Below are 14531 nucleotides of genomic sequence, written 5' to 3' on the forward strand. Positions count from 1 at the left end.
TTCCTGAACACGAACAAGCTCGACGCTCAGAATTTATTAACAATACATTTGTACAGCTCTTGCATCAACACCAACTGGTAGTTAATACTACAGACTGCTGGGTGTGTGGCTTGATACCTCACACTATGGATAAAGGCATTCCCTATCTAGTCTTGCCTTTTAGCTACAATGGATCATTTCAGGCCTTTCAGACCATTTTTTCATATGCCCTTGAGACCTATCCTCCGCGCCCACCACGGTCCACTAAATACAACTCAGCCAACAAAGCTTTAGTCCAGGGAATTATTGACATGATTAAAGACGTCAATAATACTCCATCTTACCCTAGAGATGAATTACGGGTGTATTTGAGTTGGAACTCTACCGAGTATCGCCTTAGTTTGGGAGAAAGCAAGCGTAAAAGCTCCACTTCAGTTTGGGTTGTGCCTCACCGAGGTCAAGTCTGTTTGCAAGGAAATGGGAGAAATCCGAGAGCTCAGCTAGGGAGGAGTGAGTGCGTTGAGACTTACGTATTTCCGTCTAACTCCTCCCCTGCCTTTCTGACTGCTAGGGGTACCTACTTCATCTGTCAGGACAGAGCATATACATGGCTGCCTGCTGACTTTTCAGGTTCATGTTATATTGCTCGATTGTTACCTCCGACATACACTGCTTCTTCAGATTATCACAAGACCAGAGTAGCAAGAGGTGTCTTCAGCAAGGAAGATACCGCTGGTCAAGAAGCTGGAGACTTTTTCAAAGGTTTCCTTCCGTTTTGGGGGCCTATGGCCAATAGTAGAAATCTACGTCAACTAACACGGGTAGTTGAATCTACTATTACAGAAACTGCTGGTGCCCTTAGTAACTTAACAGCTGAGCTTCAGGCGGATCGTCTCATGACGTTGCAGAACCGAATGGTTCTAGACGTAATACTTGCAGATCGAGGTGGGGTATGCAGAATGATCCAATCGAGCTGCTGTGTCTTTATTCCAAATAATGCTCCAACAGTCTATGAAGCGATCTCTAAGCTACACAAGATTTCCGACTCTATACACGTAGATAAGGGAAACTGGTCCTTCATGGAGTGGTTTTGGACTCTGGTATCAGCGTGGGGATGGAAGGTTCTGATGGTCATTGGTGTCATCCTAGTATTTCTGTTTTCGTGCTGTCTTATTATCCAATGTGGTCCCGCTCTGTGTAGTCTCTGTGCTGCAACCTGTCTCAGAAAACCACCTGCATTAGGAGAAAAGGCACGAGACAGGATGATGATACAACAACATGTCACTGACCTAATGAGCATAGAATTAGACTCTGACTCTGACATAGACTGAGTAATTGCCTATGTAAGGGCAAAAGGAGGGTCTGAGGTTCCGTGATGATTTTACTCGTGTTTGTAAACATTGTCGTAAATACATAATTTTGGTATCAGTGAACCGCAAATGATCCATTTAGTATATCCTGGTGTTTTCGCTATGCTACGAGCAAGAGCACTCCAGTTACAAACACATTTCTGTTCTACCCATGGCATCCATCTTAGAACACGGAAGCCATTTTGTATTCCTTGCCCTCACATAGTCAATGGACACGCAATGATCTCTCTTCATTAAATGACACGTAGGCTTTAGCCGGCGATTCACCTTGCGAGTGACACGTGCACATTAGGCCAGCAACGCTGTGGCAGCATGACTCGGCAAGAGCTGCCTCCCCAGCCTGAGGCCAGTCCTGCTATACTGGTTCTTGTGTCCGTTGGCCTGATCATGATTAGGCGGCCGAAGCTGGTAACCGTGCCCATTTACGACCCGCAAAAATCTCTTATCCTGTCTTTCTATCTTCTGCACCTGGCTCTGCTCCTTTCCTTCTGGGCCTTTATTAGGGGGAGGTAACGAAATTTACGATGAGGCGGTCCGGGTCTTGAATGAGGAATTGACATGGGATTATGATGGAAAAGTGGGAACCCCTCATTCATAATGTTTTGACATCAGATACTGTTGACGATTCCTGTACAACGCCAAATATTTATTGTTTAAGACACGAATGTTTAGAACTGTGGTAACATGTAAAGAATTTGCCCCGAGCAGAATATTTCGTATATAAGGAACAACCCTCTTTGTACAAATTGAACAGGCTCCTAGATACTGCCCATGTGTAGTTTCTGTGACTTCTGTGTCCCTGCAGTAATAAACCTTTGGTCTTTGACGCCACCATCGAGAAGCCCGTGTTTCTGTTTGTTTGTGCACTGAGACAGGTTGAACTCCGGGGTCTTCGGGTGTTTGCAGTAATAAACCTTTGGTCTTTGACGCCACCATCGAGAAGCCCGTGTTTCTGTTTGTTTGTGCACCGAGACAGGTTGAACTCCGGGGTCTTCGGGTGTTTTCCCTGACACCTCTGGACGGAACCAAAAAGTCCAGAACTCCACCACTCGATGTGGAAGACTGAAGAATCTCCCTTGTGGTCAAGGAGTTACCACCCTGTGCAAACAGGCACCATCCAGCGCCCAACTGTTTGCTTTGTTGCAGTTCCCGCCGGAACTCGAGCAACAGAGATCGACAAGACCCAGCTTCCCTGACTTCCAGCAGCCCGATGCACAGTCCCAGCGAATCTGAGATCCGTGGACGCGACGTGAAGCGTGGAGCCGGCCATCTTGGAAAAACTACAGAGTGCTGACCGTGCAGCTCCCGAGGCTCCCTCGAAGCTGTGCATTGGAGTTTGAGAAGCCCCAGCCCTGAGCAGCTTTTGCACTGAAGCTCTCCCCTCCACACTCACCGAGTGCTGCGTGGGGCCCTTTTGCATTTTTCTGCTCAATGCGTTGGTCCGGTCACTTGCCTGTTGGCTAGTGACCCCAATACCAACGAACCTTTGAATTTACACTGCTGGTCTGGTTGCTCTAGACTGGCCCTCACTCCCCTGAAAAGAAGCAATCTATCTGACCTTGCTGGCCTGAACAAGAAAGCAATCTTTGAATCCTGCGTGGGTTGCCTTTGCCAAGGCCTGTTGACGCCGATCCGGAATCCGACACCGCCGACAGCGAGTGCCATCGTGGGACAGCTTGTGATCCACTCCTGGACATCCTCGGTGCCCTAGAGTCAACGTGGCAGTGGAGACAAGCTTCTCAACGACCGCCTGATTGCGCCCGACATTGCCTGGTTCCTTCCTGGTTCCATCCTGGTCAATGCTGAGTGACCCAGGCTCTGTCCCCTCTGCTTTCAGGTACTCTACATCTTTGATCCACCCTTGGATCCAATCGGACTCTTCTCTTCTGGCCGCCTGCAGCATCTTCATCTCCAGGCTCCATAGATCTACACGACGAAACCCGACACACTTTGGTACCTATGCACCCGCTTCCTGTGGGTGAGGTAACGATCTAACACCGGTGCACCTGTAGTGGTTTACACCTCTAGTGTCTAATTTTAAAGTGTGGTAATTCTATTCCAGTCGGAAAACTCCTAAAACTGTAACTCAATAACTTTTATGCACCATTGCCTTTGCATTGGTGCATGCGTGTGCTTTTAGCGCTATACCGGAATGCCGCGGGCTACTCCCGTCCTAACTGCTGTTAGTCCAGTGTAGTCCCAGCGATTCCCAAGGCCCCAGGCCTTACCACTGTTCGTAAAGTGATACTTATACCACTTTTTTAATATATGGTTTGAGTGGCCACCGGCCCTATCCATAAACGTGCAACTTTTGAATGTTTAATTGTGCTTTTGTTTAAACGCTTGTGCCTCTGCACTCATAAAGAGTACAGAGGATTATTCTAGTAATAAATGCATATATTTTTATAATATATAACTTGTGTGGTGTCCTTTCATTTGATATTACAGGATTGCATATGGTAAAACAGCACGCTTCACATGCCCTCTTGAGTTTAGCCTGAAGGCTGCTTAGTCCATGGTGTTGACTTACAACCACCACCATAAGGGATTGTTTGGACTGATACAAGGTGCCCACAAAATTGTGGACATCGTACATCAGGCCAACTTCTCACATTGGTGTGCAGCGGTTGGGATTTGAGCTTGCTGTTGTTTTACCATTGCAATCTTTATATCAAATTGAAAGATCACATTAAGTACTAAAGGTATATATAAACAAAAGCTTAGCATACTTAAGTTCTACTGAAATTAGTAGTTGTAGATAAAAGGGAGTAGCACACCCTGACTACAACTCACTAGCAAGGTTCCAGTAGGAAAACACTTAGTGTAGGTAAGTGCATCACTTACACCTCACTAGAAGCATGTCTGGCACAGGTGAAGCTTCCAGCTCTCTACCTGTGAGAGGTTACCCAGCCAGGGAACCTTCCAGATATGCAAATCTCAGCTTCAAGGACTTGAGTGGCTTGTGCCAATCAAGGGGGCTGAAAAAGGGTCACAACCCTACAATCTCCCTCCTGATAGCAATCTTAGAAAAAGATGATGTTGAGAAAGCTATTGTAGGTCCCACAGGGAACCCAGATGAGGTAAATCCCCCAGACACTGAACCCATCACTCCCATAGTAATAGATGAGGAGGTAGGAGAGGGTGATGACTCAGATGATGATCAGAGGGATAACCAGGTACCAGTTAGTGAGCTTATCCAAGCTAACTTGGTCCTACATGGGAATGGAGAAGGGAACCACTTCCCCAGACCCAATAACAGAATACTCCCAGGCAATAGAAGAGATAGATCCCTTTCCAGGGACTCTAACCTTTCTAATGCCTCAAGGAACTCTCAAAGGGGAATGGCTTCCCCCCAGAGAAAAGAGCATAAGGCCAGGATGAGAGCTTTCAAACTCCAGATAGAGAGGGAAGAGATAGCCCTGGCCCAAGCTAAACTTGCTTTAGCAAGGGAACAAAAATTGAGTGGGGTAGAACCCACTGGTGGCAGTATAACTCCCAAAGAGAAAGACAGGTCCTATGATACTAGAAACCTGACAACGATTGTGCCCCCTTATAGGGAAGGGATGACATCCACCAATGGATAACTGCTCTGGAGAGAGCCTGCATGGTGCAGCAGGTTCCTCAAGATCAGTGGGTAGCAATCTTATGGTACTCCTTTTCCGAGAAAGGGAGAGACAAGCTCCTCACTGTTAGACCTGAGGATGCTAAAAACTACTCTGTCCTGAAGAGTGCTCTTATTGATGGGTTTGGCCTAACCACTGAGCAATACAGGTTGTTGTTCAGAGATAGCCAAAAAGCGCAGACTCAGGACTGGACTGATTTTGTTGATTGTGCCACTAAGGCTCTGGAGGGTTGGTTGCTGGGAAGTAAAGTCTCAGACTATACAGGATTGTACAATCTAATAATGAGAGAACAGATCCTTAATAATTGTCAGCACCAGCAGTTGCATCAACACCTTATTGACTCAGATCTGACCTCTATCTAAGAATTGGGAAAGAAGGCAGACAAATGGGTCAGAACAAGGGTTAAGCAGAAACCCCAGAACCTAGGAGGTGATCAAAAGAAGGCAGACCTGAAGGGTGGAGATAAGAAAGAAAAAGACCATAAGTCTTCTTCAGGCCCCCAAAATAATTCTAATAAGGAGGGTGGTTCCCAGAATGGAAACAAAAAGAAGAATGATGGCCCAAAGAAACCTTGGTGCAATAACTGTAAATAAGTTTCTCACTGGGATAGTGAGTGCGCTAAGAAAAATCCAGTCCCTACCACTGCAGCCCTAAGGCACCTGCACCCCCTAGTACAGTGAGCAGTGGTGGTACACAACCCAAGGCTATAGTGGGGTTAACCCTGGGTACTGAGATGGAGTCTGGCCTAGTCAGAATCCCTACTCAGGCAGTTCTGCTCTATGATGTGGACATGGCTATGTCCACTACTATGAGTCCCAATACTTTGGGCAAGTATAGGCAGACGCCTGTGATCAATGAGAAACTGGCTCAGGCCTACAGGGACACATGTGCCAGTGTTACTATGGTGACACCTAACTTTGTGGACCCTGGACAAATTGTACTAGGTGAGAACTACCTAGTGACCAATGCTAGCAATGCCACTACTACACATAGTGTGGCTGTTGTTAACTTCTCCTGGGGAGGGGTAACTGGCCTCAAGAAAGTTGATGTGAGTGCAGACCTCCCAGTTGACTGTCTTTTAGGCAATGATCTAGAGAATTCCTCATGGTCAGAAGTGGAGTATAGGACTCATGCAGAGATGCTAGGTATTTCAGCACATGTCCTTGCTGTAACCAGGTCCCAGGCCAAGAAGTGCCTACCTGAACCAGTGGTGGATCTTGGAACTATAGACCAACCACAATTCAAGAGAAAGAGCAAGAGGGTTAAGGCAGTGCCTTCCCACTTGCCCCAGGTAGAGGATCAGCCCTCTCAGGAGGATGATTCTGTGATCCAAGAGGAGACTGTCCTAGAAGAGCTTGAACCTGATCAGGTTGAGTTTCTGGGGACAGGGGGACCCTCAAGGGCAGATCTGGGACAGGCTCAGTTAACTTGCCCTTCTCTTGAACCCCTCAGACAGCAAGCTGCTGCTGAGGCTGCTGGGAATGCTCAAGGTACCCATAGAGTATATTGGAATGATGGGCTCCTTTATTCAGAGGCTAGAGACCCCAAGCATGGTGTTACCAGGAGGTTGGTTATACTTCTGCAATTTAGGGGCTTCCTTCTCACCTTGGCCCATGATATTGCTTTAGCAGGACACTTAGGCCAGAACAAGACTTGAGAAAGACTTGTCCCACACTTCCACTGGCCTCACATGTCAGAGAATACCAAGGAGTTTTGTCGCTCCTGTGACACCTTCAAAGCCAGTGGCAAATCAGGTGGCACCACAAAGGCCCCCCTTATACCTCTACCTGTGGTGGGGGTACCCTTTGAGAGAGTTGGGATAGACATTGTTGGACCAATGGATCCCCAAACAGCATCTGGGCACAGATTTATCCTGGTGGTAGTGGATCATGCCACCAGGTACTCAGAGGCAATTCCCCTGAGGACCACAACAGCTCCTGTTGTGGCAAGTGCCCTTGTTAAGAAAGGACTCCACATGGTGTGAGGTGAGAAGGAGTTTAATGCGAACAAGAACCTTCAGTGCCAACCACTAGAGTGAGCTCACCAACATTCCAAGGCGAGCTTCACTCCAACATTCTAAGGTAGGTGAAACCAACAGGTGGAAGGGGGGAGCAGGGTGAGAGGAGGGGCGTACCAAGTTATAACACACCTCCCTATGTAACACAACACATAGGGTATGTGTGTTCATCCCAACTGGCCAAGAACTTGGGTGTGAAGGTGGACACGGGGTTAACAATGAAGGCCCAGATCCTCGGAGTGTCGGGTATGTGTTTCGGCCTCCTGAAGATGCTACGGAGGTTTCTTCCCCTACTATCGGAGGAGCACAGGAGGCTGACTGTGCAGGCCCTGATAGGCTCCAGGTTGGATTATTCTAACGTTCTATACCTGGGCCTGCCAGAGTACCTGTTACAGCGGCTGCAAGTTGTGCAGAACGCTGCGGCGCGAGCAATCTACGGATTGAATAGACGTGCCAGTGCCTCGGCTCTGCTTCAGACCTTGCACTGGTTGCCAATCCGTAAGCGGATCGCCTTTAAGACCTTGACTCTGACTTATAAGGCGCTTCATGTGACGGGGGCTAAGTATCTCCAGAGGAGACTCACCTTTTACCAACCGGCGCGCTCCCTGAGGTCAGAATCTTTACTTCTGGCGACCGTTCCACGAGTGAAGCGAGCACGCCTGGGAGGCCGCTCCTTTGGTTTGCTGGCGCCCCAACTGTGGAACTCTTTGCCCCTGTCACTTCGGGGAGCTTCTAGTTTATTAGCCTTCAGAAAGGACCTTAAAACGTGGTTATTCTCCCAGTAGGCCCCCTGTGTCTTGTTTTGTTATTTTGTATCTGAAACTCTCTTCTTTTAATGTGTTATGTTAGTTTTACTGCAGCCTCGTTAATTAAAAGCGCCGGGACACTCTTTTTGAGTAGCCGTGCGCTCTACAAAAGCCACTATAACATAACATAACATAACATAACATGTGCAAAGAGGCGGCCAAAAAGTGAAGAAGGGAAGTTGAGAAAACAACCTAATCTGAATACCCATTGAAATACCAGCGAGGTGGTGGATCCTATAAATACAACAGGATACATACAAGATAAAATTGCATACAGAAATCAGCAGGCACAAGATGCATGTAGGAGAAGGCAGAGGAGCAAAGCAACTGATAAAATTTAGACTTTACATACTGTAGTCAGCTTGCCATGCCGGACACCTACGTTGAATCTAAATACCTATTGAAATACCAGCGGAGTGGTGGATCCTATAAATACAACAGGATACTGTAGTATTCTTAGTTGCATTTATCTATGCTTGTCATTAGGTCACTGCCTGGTGTTCTAGACTCCTAGTGTTCAATGGTTTAGTTATGCTGTAAACGTTCCACTAATGACAGTTGGCCTGTGATCTCACGATCTGATGGGAGATCTTCCTGTGTCTCTGCTTGGGTTAACAGCTGAAGACTTAATAAACCAGAACCAACACTAATTGATTTATGTTTTCATTACGACATCTTTTTTTGGCGACGGAGGCTGTTTAACCCACAAGAACCCACGAATTAAAAAATCCACTGAAGGCTACTTTTCCAGAGTTTCAGAAAAGCGGATGGCAGCGGATGACGGCAATCAAAAACCACAACAACGTGGACACAATTTTTCCAGCTTTCGCGTGAACAACAACGCGGAGATCAGAAAGTCTATCTGCATTTGCTGTTCGTCGAGTGAACAATAACGCTGTGTCAATCCGGTTTGAATTCTCTCAACTTTACATCAATAGCGGTAAGCTGCGCATGCTGTTGTGCTTTAAAGTTAAATACCTGCATTTTTGAAACGCCATGAGCAGAGCGCAAGGAACTAGCACACTTTAAGGCATCGGCGCAAGTTAAAACGGCATTGGAACGCATACCACAAACTTGCGTTCCAGCAACTGAAGGAAAAACGGGCATAAGCGTGCGTATGACGTTGCTGTGGCTGTGGAATGCATGAAGGAAATTCCAATTACTGTTGCTTAAGCACGTTTGCGTTCCAGCTCTGAAACGCATAAAAAAGAATTCAAATGAGATCATAAAGACTTATTTCCTCACGAAGGGAACATTCCTTTAAAAAAAAAAAAACGTCACAAAGGCTTTGTTTTTTCTGGGAGATTTACTTCTACACGGAGAGAATATTTGGAATGGGTAAAACGTCACAAAAGCATTTTCTTGCACAAAGAGTTTTCAATCTTTAAGGAGTAAAAAGACTATACTGTGAGGTCATAAGGGTACATTGATTCCATGCAATTATAAAAACTGTTTTCTTTCTGTATTGTTTTTCAGCCTGCATGTGTATAGAGATCCTGTCCTCTAGTGGACATTCTCTGAATTACCTTGTCTATTAGTTTCAATAGATTAACAAGACCCCTATTTACCTTACTTATTCTCAACACTTCTAATTGGTTTATCTTCAATTCACTATGTCATTGCAAGTAGTCTCACCGCCTGCACCATTTTTAGAAACGCCGGGAGGCCCTCCAATTAAATGGCGCAAGTGGTTTGATGGCTTTGAAACCTACATTGGAGCAATTGGAGCAATGAGATTTCGTGCTGAAAGGAAGAAGTACATTTTGTTACACTCATTAGGGTTTGAGGGGAGAGAAATATTTAAACATCTTCCTGATCCAGTGTTAACTCAAGGCAAAGTTCTTGATGAATATCAGGAGACAATAAAAAAACTTCAAACAAGATTTGATGTTCAACCCAGTCTAGTGGTACTTCGACATAAGTTTTTCTTACGTTCACAAAACACTGGAGAAGATGTAGACAATTTTATAACAGCATTGAGAAGTCTTGCCTCAGAATGTCAGTTTGAAAACTTTACAGACCAGCTTGTCCGTGACCAGTTCATAGCTAAATGCACGGATAAGTCCATTAAACAAAAGCTTTTGACGCTGGGGAACCCTACACTTGAGGAAACGATTAGAGTGGCAAAAAGTATAGAAACTTCACAGATCTCTGTAAAAGAATTGGAAGAAAAAAAAATGAATTTATTGCAGCAGTAAAAAATAAAGAAACTAAAGGTCCATTCAACAAAACATTGGAAGGACAACAGTTATATGACAAACAAAACTCGTTTTTTTCAAGGACAAACATTTGTTTTAGATGTGGTTACAGACCACATGGTCAAAATGGGAAATGTCCAGCTAAATTTGTAACATGCAAGAATTGTAACAAGGTAGGGCACTTTGCCAAGGTATGCCAAACTGGTAAGAACAGATTGATCCAAAAGTCTATGCCTGTAAAATGTGTAATTGATGAGGATACATTACGGGGTGAGGAGGAATGTGTGACTAAAGATCTGAGCAATATGGTTGTAGTTGTTCAAGATGATGGCGTTATTACTGGTGATCCTGATTTGTGTGTTGATCCTTATGTCAATATACAAGTTGGGGATCGTGTACTTAATCTGTTGGTGGATTCTGGTGCACGTATTTCCATGATCACTCTGGAACTCTATCATGCCACATGGCCTAATAGGGTTCTCCTTCCACCTGATCGCAAAGCAGTCTCATATGAGGGACGTGAAATAGATATTTCGGGATATATAGAAGAAATCCTAGAATTTAAGGGCAGGAAAATATTTGGAAAGATTTATGTGGCACACAAAGGGTTGAACATCTTAGGTTGGTTTCACCAAGGATTATTCGGAATGGTACTCAGACCTGGCACAAAAAACCAAGTAGTTGCAGTTAGGGACAGTTTTGAGATAGAGGAATTAATCAATGATTACCCACATGTTTTCTCTGGTGAGTTGGGGAAAATAAATAATTTCCAACATAAAATTATTTTAAAAGATGATGCTTGTCCTGTGAAGCACAAACTCAGAAACGTCCCCTTTAGCATTAGGCAAGATCTGGAAAAAGAACTGGAAATGTTGCGTGTCAAGGGCATCATTGAACCAGTGGAGTCATCCTTGTGGTTGTCTCCATTGGTTGTCGCAAGAAAACAGAACGGTGAACTCAGGGTCTGTGTGGATCTTCGCTGTCTCAATAAAGAGATATGGGTCGATTCATTTCCCCTTCCCAACATAAATGAATTGTTGTCCAGTTTGAAAGACGCCAAGTTTTTTTCAAAATTAGATTTGGCATCTGCATATCACCAAATCGAGTTAACACCTGAATCCAGACCCCTCACTGCGTTTGTGTCTCCTTTTGGTACATTCCAGTATGTGCGCATGCCGTTTGGGCTCGCCTCTGCGGCATCCGTGTTACAACGAGTAATGACAGATTTGTTGAAGGGTATTGATGGTCTTTCCGTCTTTCAAGATGATGTACTTATTCATGCCCCAGACAGAAGTACTCATGATGTCATACTGAAAGAAGTCCTACACAGGTTTCAAAAGATTGGGGTGGTGTTACGCAGAGATACGTGTGTCTTTGCTACGAATGAAGTTGACTATTTAGGGCATCTGGTCAATCAAAAAGGAATCCTTCCTAAAGCAAGTTTGGTCGAATCTATTGTCAAAGCTAAAGCTCCCTCAGATAAAAGCAGTTTTAAATCATTTTTAGGATTATGCGAATTTTATTCGAGGTTCATACGTGATTTTGCAACCAGACTCAGACCTCTAACACGTATGTTGATGAGAGGTATTGCATTTGAGTGGGACAAGGAGTGTCAAAGTGTCTTTGTGTGGGTGAAACAGCAACTCAGTTCACCATCTGTATTAAAGCATTTTGACCCATCGTTAATGTGCACGCGTACAGTAGACGCTAGTAATGTGGGGTTGGGGGCTGTCCTTTCCCAAAACAAAGAAGGAGAGTTAAATACAATAGGTTTTGCTTCAAGAGTCCTGTCACCTACTGAGATGAAATATTCAGTCATCGAAAAGGAACTGCTGGCTTGCTGGTGGGCTATAATGAAGTTTAGGAATTTTCTTTGGGGGAGGAAATTTTGTCTCAAAACTGATCACAAGCCGTTGGTATTTATCCTTAGTGGGAAAAATGTGAGGGGGTTCACGCCCAGAATTGCACGTTTGTCTTCAAAGTTGCTTCAATTTGATTTTCTTCCTGAATACATTCCTGGCAGCAAAAATGGGTGTGCTGACTTTCTCTCTCGTTCTTCAGATATGATCGATAAGAGTACTGATATGGATGAAGAAGATAAGGATGAATATCTCGTAGCTGCCATAGATCTTCCCCAGTAATGTGCAGTGTCTGAAAACGAATGGAGGCAGTCCTTACTTGATGATGTGTCCTTGCAGAAAGTTATTTCTTTCATAAAGAATGGGTGGCCTAAGGAAAGAAATCTTAACTTCGAATTTAAGATTTTTCTGCAGGTAGCGGATGAGCTTACGATTGAAAGTGGATTGGTTTTAAGAAGTGATAAATTGGTTCCCCCACTTGCCTTAAGAGAGAGGTTAATTAAATGTGCGCATGAAGGCCATTTAGGAACGACTTTAACTAAAAAAAGGGTGTGCCTCACCTTTTGGTGGCCTAATATGGACAAGGAGATTGATGATTTTGTTAAGGATTGTGTTATCTGCTCTAGTTGTGATAAAATTGTGAAGGTGCGTACCCCACCTTTGTCACCTATAGAATTGCCGTCTGCACCGTGGATTAAGCTAGGATTGGATATTGTTGGGCCTTTTCATGCGCTGGATGCTTCTTCTAAATTTGCCTTGGTCCTTATGGAGTATTATTCTAAATGGCCAGAAATAAAGTTTGTTAGGGAGGTTACTTCCAAAACTGTTGTTGATTTTCTATGCGATGTGTTTTTAAAGGAAGGGTTTCCTGAGTTTTTAGTCACTGACAACGGTACACAGTTTGTTTCCTCTGAGGTTGAGGATTATCTGAACAAGTGCAATATTAAACATTTGAAAAGTTCCTTATATCATCCACAAACGAATGGTCTTGTGGAGAGGATGAACAAGGTTTTAGGGGAATGTATTCAATGGCTCTTAAGAACAGATGTGTTGTCAGCAGTTCTGTTAGGAGCATGCTTTGGTTCTATAGAACTACGCCCCATTCCACCACGGGTGTATCACCTTTTGAACTGTTGCATGGCCGAAGAGCTTCCACTTTGTCTTGTCCAGGATGGATGAGTAAATGGATAAAAGGAAGACAGTGGAGTGATGATGAAGTTAGATCCAAGGTTGAGGTTGTACAGAGTAAACAAAAAGCATACTTTGACAAAATTAAAAATGTAAAAGATTTTGACTTACATCCTGGAGATTATGTTTCTATCAAGAAACCAATTCATGTCAAAAAAGGTCTCTCTAAATTCAGTTCTCCGGTTGAAGTAAGTGATGTTAGAGGGAACTCTGTTAAACTTGTTAATGGTCATTGGTGGAACAAGAATCGTCTGGTGAAGAGTTCTCCGCCTGTCAATCTAGGCAACAGTTCAATTAGTGAAGGCAGTCAAGATTGTACGGGACAATCAGTCCTGAGATGCAGTTCACGTGTAAAAGTAATTCCTTATAGATTTAGAGTTTGATGTGCTTCTCTCTGCTGTCTTTTCTTTTCTTTTCCTTTCTTTTCCTTTTCTATATTTCTTCTTATTTTGTTTATCTTACTCTCACTATCTCTGTTTCATTCTTTGTTTCTTGTTTCCCTACGTCTTAGAACTTCTTTTCCAAAAGGAAAACATATGTAGTATTCTTAGTTGCATTTATCTATGCTTGTCATTAGGTCACTGCCTGGTGTTCTAGACTCCTAGTGTTCAATGGTTTAGTTATGCTGTAAACGTTCCACTAATGACAGTTGGCCTGTGATCTCACGATCTGATGGGAGATCTTCCTGTGTCTCTGCTTGGGTTAACAGCTGAAGACTTAATAAACCAGAACCAACACTAATTGATTTATGTCTTCATTACGACAGATACATACAAGATAAAATTGCATACAGAAATCAGCAGGCACAAGATGCATGTAGGAGAAAGCAGAGGAGCAAAGCAACTGATAAAATTTAGACTTTACATACTGTAGTCAGCTTGCCATGCCGGACACCTACGTTGACGTGCAACTCTTTCCATGCTTGGATCACCCACCACTTCTCCCGAGTCATCGTTGCTAGGAGATTTGGAGACATGAACATTAGTGCAACGAGCCAATCTGTCCATGCTCCATTAATTGCCATCTTCTAACAAAACAGAATTATTGTGTACCTTTCTAATTCTAAGGGGTCTAGAAAAAGCGGAAGATTTGGACTTTATTAGTGTGGGTTTTTTGACTACCACCCAATCCCCAACCATCCACTCTCTGTCAGTTGTGCCCCATTTTGCGTCATAACTGTTTTTATATTTGACTTGATTTTCTTTCACTTTCTCTGAAACAGTGTTCCTGTCTACCCACACAGGGGACCCTCCATTTAACCAATTGGGGGTGAGCTTTGAACCTGGGTTTCTTTAAGAGAGGTAAACGGGGAGACTCCTGACACTGAATTTGGAGTGATGTGATACGACCACAACATTTTCCTCAAACTGTCTACCACTGATTCTTTGGTTGACAAAGCCAGTTGAATGGTGTCCTTTAGCATTCTATTTGCCCTTTCCACTAACCCATTGGATTTCGGAGAGTACAATGGAGATTTGATGTGAATAATAG

The 14531-nt window shown here is 44.2% G+C and overlaps 1 protein-coding gene across 3 annotated transcripts in view; it reads left to right on the forward strand.

The window, feature by feature from the left end:
- The window catches only part of LOC144786191 (vomeronasal type-2 receptor 26-like), a 410564-nt gene that overhangs the window by 70768 nt on the left and 325265 nt on the right, over positions 1-14531 (forward strand). For 2 of the 3 annotated variants that reach the window (XM_078665189.1, XM_078665191.1), the window contains exon 1: positions 8296-8735. The exons of the other annotated variant lie outside the window; for it this stretch is intronic. The gene's annotated coding sequence lies outside the window, so the exon portion shown is untranslated. Of the gene's footprint in view, positions 1-8295; positions 8736-14531 lie in introns of those variants that run through there. 3 annotated transcript variants of the gene reach the window in all.

The sequence above is a fragment of the Lissotriton helveticus genome, chromosome 10 (assembly GCF_964261635.1).
Source record: "Lissotriton helveticus chromosome 10, aLisHel1.1, whole genome shotgun sequence".
Lineage (NCBI taxonomy): Eukaryota > Metazoa > Chordata > Amphibia > Caudata > Salamandridae > Lissotriton > Lissotriton helveticus.